This window comes from Physella acuta, unplaced genomic scaffold, assembly GCF_028476545.2.
Source record: "Physella acuta isolate Inbredline_101_S28 unplaced genomic scaffold, ASM2847654v3 ptg001621l, whole genome shotgun sequence".
Lineage (NCBI taxonomy): Eukaryota > Metazoa > Mollusca > Gastropoda > Physidae > Physella > Physella acuta.
This window is the reverse complement of record NW_026733135.1, coordinates 98,254-111,291: the sequence shown is the minus strand read 5'-3', so window position 1 is coordinate 111,291 and position 13,038 is coordinate 98,254. Positions and strand designations below refer to the sequence as shown.

Sequence of the window (13,038 nt, the reverse complement as noted above, 5' to 3'; positions counted from 1 at the left end):
GTTCAAGTTAGGTGAAGGTTAGGGTTCAGCACTTGGAAAGAGTAGTCTGTAAATATTTTCTTGTCTGTAATGATATGAGTCAGTCAAATAAAATGCCTTGTAAATGACATATATCCTGAACCCTATGCCTTGTAAATGACATATCCTGAACCCTATGCTTTGTAAATGACATATATCCTGAACCCTATGCCTTGTAAATGACATATATCCTGAACCCTATGCCTTGTAAATGACATATATCCTGAACCCTATGCCTTGTAAATGACATATATCCTGAACCCTATGCCTTGTAAATGACATAACTCATGAACCCTATGCCTTGTAAATGACATATATCCTGAACCCTATGCCTTGTAAATGACATATATCCTGAACCCTATGCCTTGTAAATGACATATATCCTGAACCCTATGCCTTGTAAATGACATATATCCTGAACCCTCATTTCAAAAGATGGAATCAACAATAGATGGCAAATACCGGAGTTGCTGCTGTTTAAGGTAATGTCTCTTGAGTGTACCTATAGCATGTACCTGTAGTTTACCTGAACCCTTCTTTGTGTACCTGGCAGCTATCTGACATTAGCCCTATATGGCAGCTATCTGACATTAGCCCTATATGGCAGCTATCTGACATTAGCCCTATATGGCAGCTATCTGACATTAGCCCTATATGGCAGTTGTCTGACATTAGCCATTTATGGCAGCTATCTGACATTAGCCCTATATGGCAGCTATCTGACATGAGCCCTATATGGCAGCTATCTGACATGAGCCCTATATGGCAGTTGGCTGACATTAGCCATTTATGGCAGCTGCTATCTGACATTAGCCATTTATGGCAGCTATCTGACATTAGCCCTATATGGCAGCTATCTGACATTAGCCCTATATGGCAGCTATCTGACATTAGCCCTATATGGCAGCTATCTGACATTAGCCCTATATGGCAGCTATCTGACATTAGCCCTATATGGCAGTTGTCTGACATTAGCCATTTATGGCAGCTGCTATCTGACATTAGCCCTATATGGCATCAATATATTTGTGTGAATAAAAAAAGACCTAGACATTACTGTTTTCTGAATATTTTATTGTAGGAGTTGTTTAGCAAAGAATTTGTCTAAATATTTTCTGTTTACACTTTGAGTTTCTGTAATGCTAAATGTTCTCTGTTTTAACAAATTATTTTATATTTCTGTAATGTAAAATGTTTTCTTTTATAACAAATTTGTTTACGTTTCTGTAATTAAAAATGTTTTCTTTTATAACAAATTATTTTACGTTTCTGTAATTCAAAATGTTTTCTTTTATAACATATTATTTTACGTTTCTGTAATTCAAAATGTTTTCTTTTATAACACATTATTTACGTTTCTGTATTGAAAATGTTTCCTTTAAGAAAAATTGTTTTACGTTTCTGTAATGCGAAATGTTTTCTTTTGTAAGTTCCAACAGATTATTTAAAGATGTATGTAGACTTCTGTGTTATTATTAAATGATTTGCTTGTATAGAAATGTTGTGGTAGGATAGATTACACAGGTCAGTCAGTCAGTGGGTTAGACTGGGTCAGTCAGTGGGTTAGACAGGGTCAGTCAGTGGGTTAGACAGGGTCAGTCAGTCAGTGGGTTAGACAGGGTCAGTCAGTGGGTTAGACAGGGTCAGTCAGTGGGTTAGACAGGGTCAGTCAGTGGGTTAGACAGGGTCAGTCAGTGGGTTAGACAGGGTCAGTCAGTGGGTTAGACAGGGTCAGTCAGTGGGTTAGACAGGGTCAGTCAGTCAGTGGGTTAGACAGGGTCAGTCAATCAGTGTGTTAGACAGGGTCAGTCAGTGGGTTAGACAGGGTCAGTCAGTCAGTGGGTTAGACAGGCTCAGTCAGTCAGTGGGTTAGACAGGGTCAGTCAGTCACTGGGTTAGACAGGGTCAGTCAGTGGGTTAGACAGGGTCAGTCAGTCAGTGGGTTAGACAGGGTCAGTCAGTGGGTTAGACAGGGTCAGTCAGTGGGTTAGACAGGGTCAGTTAGTCAGTGGGTTAGACAGGGTCAGTCAGTGGGTTAGACAGGGTCAGTCAGTGGGTTAGACAGGGTCAGTCAGTCAGTGGGTTAGACAGGGTCAGTAAGTGGGTTAGACAGGGTCAGTCAGTGGGTTAGACAGGGTCAGTCAGTGGGTTAGACAGGGTCAGTCAGTGGGTTAGACAGGGTCAGTCAGTGGGTTAGACAGGGTCAGTCAGTGTGTTAGACAGGGTCAATCAGTCAGTGGGTTAGACAGGGTCAGTCAGTGGGTTAGACTGGGTCAGTCAGTCAGTGGGTTAGACAGGGTCAGTTAGTCAGTGGGTTAGACAGGGTCAGTCAGTGGGTTAGACAGGGTCAGTCAGTGGGTTAGACAGGGTCAGTCAGTGGGTTAGACAGGGTCAGTCAGTCAGTGGGTTAGACAGGGTCAGTCAGTCAGTGGGTTAGACAGGGTCAGTCAGTGGGTTAGACAGGGTCAGTCAGTGGGTTAGACAGGGTCAGTCAGTCAGTGGGTTAGACAGGGTCAGCCAGTGGGTTAGACAGGGTCAGTCAGTGGGTTAGACAGGGTCAGTCAGTGGGTTAGACTGGGTCAGTCAGTTAGTGGGTTAGACTGGGTCAGTCAGTGGGTTAGACTGGGTCAGTCAGTGGGTTAGACAGGGTCAGTCAGTCAGTGGGTTAGACAGGGTCAGTCAGTGGGTTAGACTGGGTCAGTCAGTGGGTTAGACAGGGTCAGTCAGTGGGTTAGACTGGGTCAGTCAGTGGGTTAGACAGGGTCAGTCAGTGGGTTAGACTGGGTCAGTCAGTCAGTGTGTTAGACAGGGTCAGTCAGTCAGTGGGTTAGACAGGGTCAGTCAGTCAGTGGGTTAGACAGGGTCAGTCAGTGGGTTAGACAGGGTCAGTCAGTGGGTTAGACAGGGTCAGTCAGTTAGTGGGTTAGACAGGGTCAGTCAGTGGGTTAGACAGGGTCAGTCAGTCAGTGGGTTAGACAGGGTCAGTCAGTGGGTTAGACAGGGTCAGTCAGTGGGTTAGACAGGGTCAGTCAGTCAGTGGGTTAGACTGGGTCAGTCAGTGTGTTAGACAGGGTCAGTCAGTCAGTGGGTTAGACAGGGTCAGTCAGTCAGTGGGTTAGACAGGGTCAGTCAGTGTGTTAGACAGGGTCAGTCAGTCAGTGGGTTAGACAGGGTCAGTCAGTGGGTTAGACAGGGTCAGTCAGTCAGTGGGTTAGACTGGGTCAGTCAGTCAGTGGGTTAGACAGGGTCAGTCAGTCAGTGGGTTAGACAGGGTCAGTCAGTGGGTTAGACAGGGTCAGTCAGTCAGTGGGTTAGACAGGGTCAGTTAGTGGGTTAGACAGGGTCAGTCAGTCAGTGGGTTAGACAGGGTCAGTCAGTCAGTGGGTTAAACAGGGTCAGTTAGTGGGTTAGACAGGGTCAGTCAGTCAGTGGGTTAGACAGGGTCAGTCAGTGGGTTAGACAGGGTCAGTCAGTGGGTTAGACAGGGTCAGTCAGTTAGTGGGTTAGACAGGGTCAGTCAGTGGGTTAGACAGGGTCAGTCAGTCAGTGGGTTAGACAGGGTCAGTCAGTGGGTTAGACAGGGTCAGTCAGTGGGTTAGACAGGGTCAGTCAGTCAGTGGGTTAGACTGGGTCAGTCAGTGTGTTAGACAGGGTCAGTCAGTCAGTGGGTTAGACAGGGTCAGTCAGTCAGTGGGTTAGACTGGGTCAGTCAGTGTGTTAGACAGGGTCAGTCAGTCAGTGGGTTAGACAGGGTCAGTCAGTCAGTGGGTTAGACAGGGTCAGTCAGTGTGTTAGACAGGGTCAGTCAGTCAGTGGGTTAGACAGGGTCAGTCAGTGGGTTAGACAGGGTCAGTCAGTCAGTGGGTTAGACTGGGTCAGTCAGTCAGTGGGTTAGACAGGGTCAGTCAGTCAGTGGGTTAGACAGGGTCAGTCAGTGGGTTAGACTGGGTCAGTCAGTCAGTGTGTTAGACAGGGTCAGTCAGTGTGTTAGACAGGGTCAGTCAGTCAGTGGGTTAGACTGGGTCAGTCAGTGGGTTAGACTGGGTCAGTCAGTGGGTTAGACAGGGTCAGTCAGTGTGTTAGACAGGGTCAGTCAGTCAGTGGGTTAGACAGGGTCAGTCAGTGGGTTAGACTGGGTCAGTCAGTGGGTTAGACAGGGTCAGTCAGTGGGTTAGACAGGGTCAGTCAGTGGGTTAGACAGGGTCAGTCAGTGGGTTAGACTGGGTCAGTCAGTGGGTTAGACTGGGTCAGTCAGTGGGTTAGACAGGGTCAGTCAGTGGGTTAGACTGGGTCAGTCAGTGGGTTAGACTGGGTCAGTCAGTGGGTTAGACAGGGTCAGTCAGTGTGTTAGACAGGGTCAGTCAGTCAGTGGGTTAGACAGGGTCAGTCAGTCAGTGGGTTAGACAGGGTCAGTCAGTCAGTGGGTTAGACAGGGTCAGTCAGTGGGTTAGACAGGGTCAGTCAGTCAGTGGGTTAGACAGGGTCAGTCAGTCAGTGGGTTAGACAGGGTCAGTCAGTGGGTTAGACAGGGTCAGTCAGTGGGTTAGACAGGGTCAGTCAGTTAGTGGGTTAGACAGGGTCAGTCAGTGGGTTAGACAGGGTCAGTCAGTCAGTGGGTTAGACAGGGTCAGTCAGTGGGTTAGACAGGGTCAGTCAGTGGGTTAGACAGGGTCAGTCAGTCAGTGGGTTAGACTGGGTCAGTCAGTGTGTTAGACAGGGTCAGTCAGTCAGTGGGTTAGACAGGGTCAGTCAGTCAGTGGGTTAGACAGGGTCAGTCAGTGTGTTAGACAGGGTCAGTCAGTCAGTGGGTTAGACAGGGTCAGTCAGTGGGTTAGACAGGGTCAGTCAGTCAGTGGGTTAGACTGGGTCAGTCAGTCAGTGGGTTAGACAGGGTCAGTCAGTCAGTGGGTTAGACAGGGTCAGTCAGTGGGTTAGACAGGGTCAGTCAGTCAGTGGGTTAGACAGGGTCAGTTAGTGGGTTAGACAGGGTCAGTCAGTCAGTGGGTTAGACAGGGTCAGTCAGTCAGTGGGTTAAACAGGGTCAGTTAGTGGGTTAGACAGGGTCAGTCAGTCAGTGGGTTAGACAGGGTCAGTCAGTGGGTTAGACAGGGTCAGTCAGTGGGTTAGACAGGGACAGTCAGTTAGTGGGTTAGACAGGGTCAGTCAGTGGGTTAGACAGGGTCAGTCAGTCAGTGGGTTAGACAGGGTCAGTCAGTGGGTTAGACAGGGTCAGTCAGTGGGTTAGACAGGGTCAGTCAGTCAGTGGGTTAGACTGGGTCAGTCAGTGTGTTAGACAGGGTCAGTCAGTCAGTGGGTTAGACAGGGTCAGTCAGTCAGTGGGTTAGACTGGGTCAGTCAGTGTGTTAGACAGGGTCAGTCAGTCAGTGGGTTAGACAGGGTCAGTCAGTCAGTGGGTTAGACAGGGTCAGTCAGTGTGTTAGACAGGGTCAGTCAGTCAGTGGGTTAGACAGGGTCAGTCAGTGGGTTAGACAGGGTCAGTCAGTCAGTGGGTTAGACTGGGTCAGTCAGTCAGTGGGTTAGACAGGGTCAGTCAGTCAGTGGGTTAGACAGGGTCAGTCAGTGGGTTAGACTGGGTCAGTCAGTCAGTGTGTTAGACAGGGCCAGTCAGTGTGTTAGACAGGGTCAGTCAGTCAGTGGGTTAGACTGGGTCAGTCAGTGGGTTAGACTGGGTCAGTCAGTGGGTTAGACAGGGTCAGTCAGTGTGTTAGACAGGGTCAGTCAGTCAGTGGGTTAGACAGGGTCAGTCAGTGGGTTAGACTGGGTCAGTCAGTGGGTTAGACAGGGTCAGTCAGTGGGTTAGACAGGGTCAGTCAGTGGGTTAGACAGGGTCAGTCAGTGGGTTAGACTGGGTCAGTCAGTGGGTTAGACTGGGTCAGTCAGTGGGTTAGACAGGGTCAGTCAGTGGGTTAGACTGGGTCAGTCAGTGGGTTAGACTGGGTCAGTCAGTGGGTTAGACAGGGTCAGTCAGTGTGTTAGACAGGGTCAGTCAGTCAGTGGGTTAGACAGGGTCAGTCAGTCAGTGGGTTAGACAGGGTCAGTCAGTCAGTGGGTTAGACAGGGTCAGTCAGTGGGTTAGACAGGGTCAGTCAGTCAGTGGGTTAGACAGGGTCAGTCAGTTAGTGGGTTAGACAGGGTCAGTCAGTCAGTGGGTTAGACAGGGTCAGTCAGTGGGTTAGACAGGGTCAGTCAGTCAGTGGGTTAGACAGGGTCAGTCAGTCAGTGGGTTAGACAGGGTCAGTCAGTGTGTTAGACAGGGTCAGTCAGTCAGTGGGTTAGACAGGGTCAGTCAGTGGGTTAGACTGGGTCAGTCAGTGGGTTAGACAGGGTCAGTCAGTCAGTGGGTTAGACAGGGTCAGTCAGTGGGTTAGACTGGGTCAGTCAGTGGGTTAGACACGGTCAGTCAGTCAGTGGGTTAGACAGGGTCAGTCAGTGTGTTAGACAGGGTCAGTCAGTCAGTGGGTTAGACAGGGTCAGTCAGTTAGTGGGTTAGACAGGGTCAGTCAGTGGGTTAGACAGGGTCAGTCAGTCAGTGGGTTAGACAGGGTCAGTCAGTGGGTTAGACTGGGTCAGTCAGTGTGTTAGACAGGGTCAGTCAGTCAGTGGGTTAGACAGGGTCAGTCAGTGGGTTAGACTGGGTCAGTCAGTGGGTTAGACAGGGTCAGTCAGTCAGTGGGTTAGACAGGGTCAGTCAGTGGGTTAGACTGGGTCAGTCAGTGGGTTAGACAGGGTCAGTCAGTCAGTGTGTTAGACAGGGTCAGTCAGTCAGTGGGTTAGACAGGGTCAGTCAGTCAGTGGGTTAGACAGGGTCAGTCAGTGGGTTAGACTGGGTCAGTCAGTCAGTGGGTTAGACAGGGTCAGTCAGTGGGTTAGACAGGGTCAGTCAGTGGGTTAGACAGGGTCAGTCAGTGGGTTAGACTGGGTCAGTCAGTCAGTGGGTTAGACAGGGTCAGTCAGTGGGTTAGACTGGGTCAGTCAGTGGGTTAGACAGGGTCAGTCAGTCAGTGGGTTAGACAGGGTCAGTCAGTCAGTGGGTTAGACAGGGTCAGTCAGTGGGTTAGACAGGGTCAGTCAGTCAGTGGGTTAGACTGGGTCAGTCAGTGGGTTAGACAGGGTCAGTCAGTGGGTTAGACTGGGTCAGTCAGTCAGTGGGTTAGACAGGGTCAGTCAGTGGGTTAGACTGGGTCAGTCAGTGGGTTAGACAGGGTCAGTCAGTCAGTGGGTTAGACAGGGTCAGTCAGTCAGTGGGTTAGACAGGGTAAGTCAGTGGGTTAGACAGGGTCAGTCAGTCAGTGGGTTAGACAGGGTCAGTCAGTGGGTTAGACAGGGTCAGTCAGTGGGTTAGACTGGGTCAGTCAGTGGGTTAGACAGGGTCAGTCAGTGGGTTAGACTGGGTCAGTCAGTCAGTGGGTTAGACAGGGTCAGTCAGTCAGTGGGTTAGACAGGGTCAGTCAGTCAGTGGGTTAGACAGGGTCAGTCAGTGGGTTAGACTGGGTCAGTCAGTGGGTTAGACAGGGTCAGTCAGTGGGTTAGACAGGGTCAGTCAGTGGGTTAGACAGGGTCAGTCAGTGGGTTAGACAGGGTCAGTCAGTGGGTTAGACAGGGTCAGTCAGTCAGTGGGTTAGACAGGGTCAGTCAGTCAGTGGGTTAGACAGGGTCAGTCAGTGGGTTAGACAGGGTCAGTCAGTGGGTTAGACAGGGTCAGTCAGTGGGTTAGACTGGGTCAGTCAGTCAGTGGGTTCGACAGGGTCAGTCAGTGGGTTAGACTGGGTCAGTCAGTGGGTTAGACAGGGTCAGTCAGTCAGTGGGTTACACTGGGTCAGTCAGTGGGTTAGACAGGGTCAGTCAGTGGGTTAGACAGGGTCAGTCAGTCAGTGTGTTAGACAGGGTCAGTCAGTCAGTGGGTTAGACAGGGTCAGTCAGTCAGTGGGTTAGACAGGGTCAGTCAGTGGGTTAGTCAGGGTCAGTCAGTGGGTTAGACAGGGTCAGTCAGTTAGTGGGTTAGACAGGGTCAGTCAGTCAGTGGGTTAGACAGGGTCAGTCAGTCAGTGGGTTAGACAGGGTCAGTTGGTCAGTGGGTTAGACAGGGTCAGTCAGTGGGTTAGACTGGGTCAGTCAGTGGGTTAGTCAGGGTCAGTCAGTGGGTTAGACAGGGTCAGTCAGTTAGTGGGTTAGACAGGGTCAGTCAGTCAGTGGGTTAGACAGGGTCAGTCAGTGGGTTAGACTGGGTCAGTCAGTGGGTTAGACAGGGTCAGTCAGTGGGTTAGACAGGGTCAGTCAGTGGGTTAGACAGGGTCAGTCAGTGGGTTAGACAGGGTCAGTCAGTGGGTTAGACAGGGTCAGTCAGTCAGTGGGTTAGACAGGGTCAGTCAGTTAGTGGGTTAGACAGGGTCAGTCAGTGGGTTAGACAGGGTCAGTCAGTGGGTTAGACAGGGTCAGTCAGTGGGTTAGACTGGGTCAGTCAGTCAGTGGGTTAGACAGGGTCAGTCAGTGGGTTAGACTGGGTCAGTCAGTCAGTGGGTTAGACAGGGTCAGTCAGTGGGTTAGACAGGGTCAGTCAGTGGGTTAGACAGGGTCAGTCAGTGGGTTAGACAGGGTCAGTCAGTGGGTTAGACAGGGTCAGTCAGTCAGTGGGTTAGACAGGGTCAGTCAGTCAGTGGGTTAGACAGGGTCAGTCAGTTAGTGGGTTAGACAGGTTCAGTCAGTCAGTGGGTTAGACAGGGTCAGTCAGTGGGTTAGACAGGGTCAGTCAGTCAGTGGGTTAGACTGGGTCAGTCAGTGGGTTAGACTGGGTCAGTCAGTGGGTTAGACAGGGTCAGTCAGTGTGTTAGACAGGGTCAGTCAGTCAGTGGGTTAGACAGGGTCAGTCAGTGGGTTAGACTGGGTCAGTCAGTGGGTTAGACAGGGTCAGTCAGTGTGTTAGACAGGGTCAGTCAGTCAGTGGGTTAGACAGGGTCAGTCAGTGGGTTAGACTGGGTCAGTCAGTCAGTGGGTTAGACAGGGTCAGTTAGTCAGTGGGTTAGACTGGGTCAGTCAGTCAGTGGGTTAGACTGGGTCAGTCAGTGTGTTAGACTGGGTCAGTCAGTCAGTGGGTTAGACAGGGTCAGTTAGTCAGTGGGTTAGACAGGGTCAGTCAGTGGGTTAGACAGGGTCAGTCAGTCAGTGGGTTAGACTGGGTCAGTCAGTGGGTTAGACAGGGTCAGTTAGTGGGTTAGACAGGGTCAGTCAGTGGGTTAGACTGGGTCAGTCAGTCAGTGGGTTAGACTGGGTCAGTCAGTGTGTTAGACTGGGTCAGTCAGTCAGTGGGTTAGACAGGGTCAGTTAGTCAGTGTGTTAGACTGGGTCAGTCAGTCAGTGGGTTAGACAGGGTCAGTTAGTCAGTGGGTTAGACAGGGTCAGTCAGTGGGTTAGACTGGGTCAGTCAGTCAGTGGGTTAGACAGGGTCAGTCAGTGGGTTAGACTGGGTCAGTCAGTGGGTTAGACAGGGTCAGTCAGTGGGTTAGACAGGGTCAGTCAGTCAGTGGGTTAGACAGGGTCAGTCAGTGTGTTAGACAGGGTCAGTCAGTCAGTGGGTTAGACAGGGTCAGTCAGTGGGTTAGACTGGGTCAGTCAGTCAGTGGGTTAGACTGGGTCAGTCAGTCAGTGGGTTAGACTGGGTCAGTCAGTCAGTGTGTTAGACAGGGTCAGTCAGTCAGTGGGTTAGACAGGGTCAGTCAGTGGGTTAGACAGGGTCAGTCAGTCAGTGGGTTAGACTGGGTCAGTCAGTCAGTGGGTTAGACAGGGTCAGTCAGTGGGTTAGACTGGGTCAGTCAGTCAGTGGGTTAGACTGGGTCAGTCAGTGTGTTAGACTGGGTCAGTCAGTCAGTGGGTTAGACAGGGTCAGTTAGTCAGTGGGTTAGACAGGGTCAGTCAGTGGGTTAGACAGGGTCAGTCAGTCAGTGGGTTAGACTGGGTCAGTCAGTGGGTTAGACAGGGTCAGTTAGTGGGTTAGACAGGGTCAGTCAGTGGGTTAGACTGGGTCAGTCAGTCAGTGGGTTAGACTGGGTCAGTCAGTGTGTTAGACTGGGTCAGTCAGTCAGTGGGTTAGACAGGGTCAGTTAGTCAGTGTGTTAGACTGGGTCAGTCAGTCAGTGGGTTAGACAGGGTCAGTTAGTCAGTGGGTTAGACAGGGTCAGTCAGTGGGTTAGACTGGGTCAGTCAGTCAGTGGGTTAGACAGGGTCAGTCAGTGGGTTAGACTGGGTCAGTCAGTGGGTTAGACAGGGTCAGTCAGTGGGTTAGACAGGGTCAGTCAGTCAGTGGGTTAGACAGGGTCAGTCAGTCAGTGGGTTAGACAGGGTCAGTCAGTGTGTTAGACAGGGTCAGTCAGTCAGTGGGTTAGACAGGGTCAGTCAGTGGGTTAGACTGGGTCAGTCAGTCAGTGGGTTAGACTGGGTCAGTCAGTCAGTGGGTTAGACTGGGTCAGTCAGTCAGTGTGTTAGACAGGGTCAGTCAGTCAGTGGGTTAGACAGGGTCAGTCAGTCAGTGGGTTAGACAGGGTCAGTCAGTCAGTGGGTTAGACAGGGTCAATCAGTGGGTTAGACAGGGTCAGTCAGTGGGTTAGACAGGGTCAGTCAGTCAGTGGGTTAGACAGGGTCAGTCAGTGTGTTAGACAGGGTCAGTCAGTCAGTGGGTTAGACTGGGTCAGTCAGTGGGTTAGACAGGGTCAGTCAGTCAGTGGGTTAGACAGGGTCAGTCAGTGGGTTAGACAGGGTCAGTCAGTCAGTGGGTTAGACAGGGTCAGTCAGTCAGTGGGTTAGACTGGGTCAGTCAGTGGGTTAGACAGGGTCAGTCAGTGTGTTAGACAGGGTCAGTCAGTCAGTGGGTTAGACAGGGTCAGTCAGTGTGTTAGACAGGGTCAGTCAGTCAGTGGGTTAGACAGGGTCAGTCAGTCAGTGGGTTAGACTGGGTCAGTCAGTCAGTGGGTTAGACAGGGTCAGTCAGTGTGTTAGACAGGGTCAGTCAGTCAGTGGGTTAGACAGGGTCAGTCAGTGGGTTAGACTGGGTCAGTCAGTCAGTGGGTTAGACTGGGTCAGTCAGTGGGTTAGACAGGGTCAGTCAGTCAGTGTTAGACAGGGTCAGTCAGTCAGTGGGTTAGACATGGTCAGTCAGTGGGTTAGACTGGGTCAGTCAGTCAGTGGGTTAGACAGGGTCAGTCAGTGGGTTAGACAGGGTCAGTCAGTCAGTGGGTTAGACAGGGTCAGTCAGTGGGTTAGACAGGGTCAGTCAGTCAGTGGGTTAGACTGGGTCAGTCAGTGGGTTAGACAGGGTCAGTCAGTGGGTTAGACTGGGTCAGTCAGTGGGTTAGACAGGGTCAGTCAGTGGGTTAGACTGGGTCAGTCAGTCAGTGGGTTAGACAGGGTCAGTTAGTCAGTGGGTTAGACAGGGTCAGTCAGTCAGTGGGTTAGACAGGGTCAGTCAGTGGGTTAGACAGGGTCAGTCAGTGGGTTAGACAGGGTCAGTCAGTGGGTTAGACAGGGTCAGTCAGTGGGTTAGACAGGGTCAGTCAGTGGGTTAGACAGGGTCAGTCAGTGGGTTAGACAGGGTCAGTCAGTGGGTTAGACAGGGTCAGTCAGTGGGTTAGACAGGGTCAGTCAGTGGGTTAGACAGGGTCAGTCAGTCAGTGGGTTAGACAGGGTCAGTCAGTCAGTGGGTTAGACAGGGTCAGTCAGTCAGTGGGTTAGACAGGGTCAGTCAGTGGGTTAGACAGGGTCAGTCAGTGGGTTAGACTGGGTCAGTCAGTCAGTGGGTTAGACAGGGTCAGTCAGTGGGTTAGACTGGGTCAGTCAGTGGGTTAGACAGGGTCAGTCAGTCAGTGGGTTAGACTGGGTCAGTCAGTGGGTTAGACAGGGTCAGTCAGTGGGTTAGACAGGGTCAGTCAGTGGGTTAGACAGGGTCAGTCAGTGGGTTAGACAGGGTCAGTCAGTGGGTTAGACAGGGTCAGTCAGTCAGTGGGTTAGACTGGGTCAGTCAGTGGGTTAGACAGGGTCAGTCAGTTAGTGGGTTAGACAGGGTCAGTCAGTGGGTTAGACAGGGTCAGTCAGTCAGTGGGTTAGACAGGGTCAGTCAGTCAGTGGGTTAGACAGGGTCAGTCAGTGGGTTAGACAGGGTCAGTCAGTCAGTGGGTTAGACTGGGTCAGTCAGTGGGTTAGACAGGGTCAGTCAGTCAGTGGGTTAGACAGGGTCAGTCAGTCAGTGGGTTAGACAGGGTCAGTCAGTCAGTGGGTTAGACAGGGTCAGTCAGTCAGTGGGTTAGACAGGGTCAGTCAGTGGGTTAGACAGGGTCAGTCAGTCAGTGGGTTAGACAGGGTCAGTCAGTCAGTGGGTTAGACTGGGTCAGTCAGTGGGTTAGACAGGGTCAGTCAGTCAGTGGGTTAGACAGGGTCAGTCAGTCAGTGGGTTAGACAGGGTCAGTCAGTGGGTTAGACAGGGTCAGTCAGTGGGTTAGACTGGGTCAGTCAGTGGGTTAGACAGGGTCAGTCAGTGGGTTAGACAGGGTCAGTCAGTCAGTGGGTTAGACAGGGTCAGTCAGTGTGTTAGACAGGGTCAGTAAGTGGGTTAGACAGGGTCAGTCAGTGGGTTAGACAGGGTCAGTCAGTGGGTTAGACAGGGTCAGTCAGTCAGTGGGTTAGACAGGGTCAGTCAGTCAGTGGGTTAGACAGGGTCAGTCAGTTAGTGGGTTAGACTGGGTCAGTCAGTCAGTGGGTTAGACAGGGTCAGTTAGTCAGTGGGTTAGACAGGGTCAGTTAGTCAGTGGGTTAGACAGGGTCAGTCAGTGGGTTAGACTGGGTCAGTCAGTGGGTTAGACAGGGTCAGTCAGTCAGTGGGTTAGACAGGGTCAGTCAGTGGGTTAGACTGGGTCAGTCAGTGGGTTAGACTGGGTCAGTCAGTGGGTTAGACTGGGTCAGTCAGTGGGTTAGACAGGGTTTGCCCATATTCACCTTTAATTTGGTGAGAAGAAAGTT

At 51.2% G+C, this 13,038-nt stretch overlaps 1 protein-coding gene across 1 annotated transcript in view; it reads left to right on the top strand.

The window, feature by feature from the left end:
* The first annotated feature begins 478 nt into the window (after positions 1-478).
* Positions 479-13,038, top strand: part of LOC131929372 (uncharacterized) — a 33,832-nt gene continuing 21,272 nt past the window's right edge. The window contains exon 1 of the mRNA XM_059285522.1: positions 479-500. The gene's annotated coding sequence lies outside the window, so the exon portion shown is untranslated. The remainder of the gene's footprint in view (positions 501-13,038) is intronic.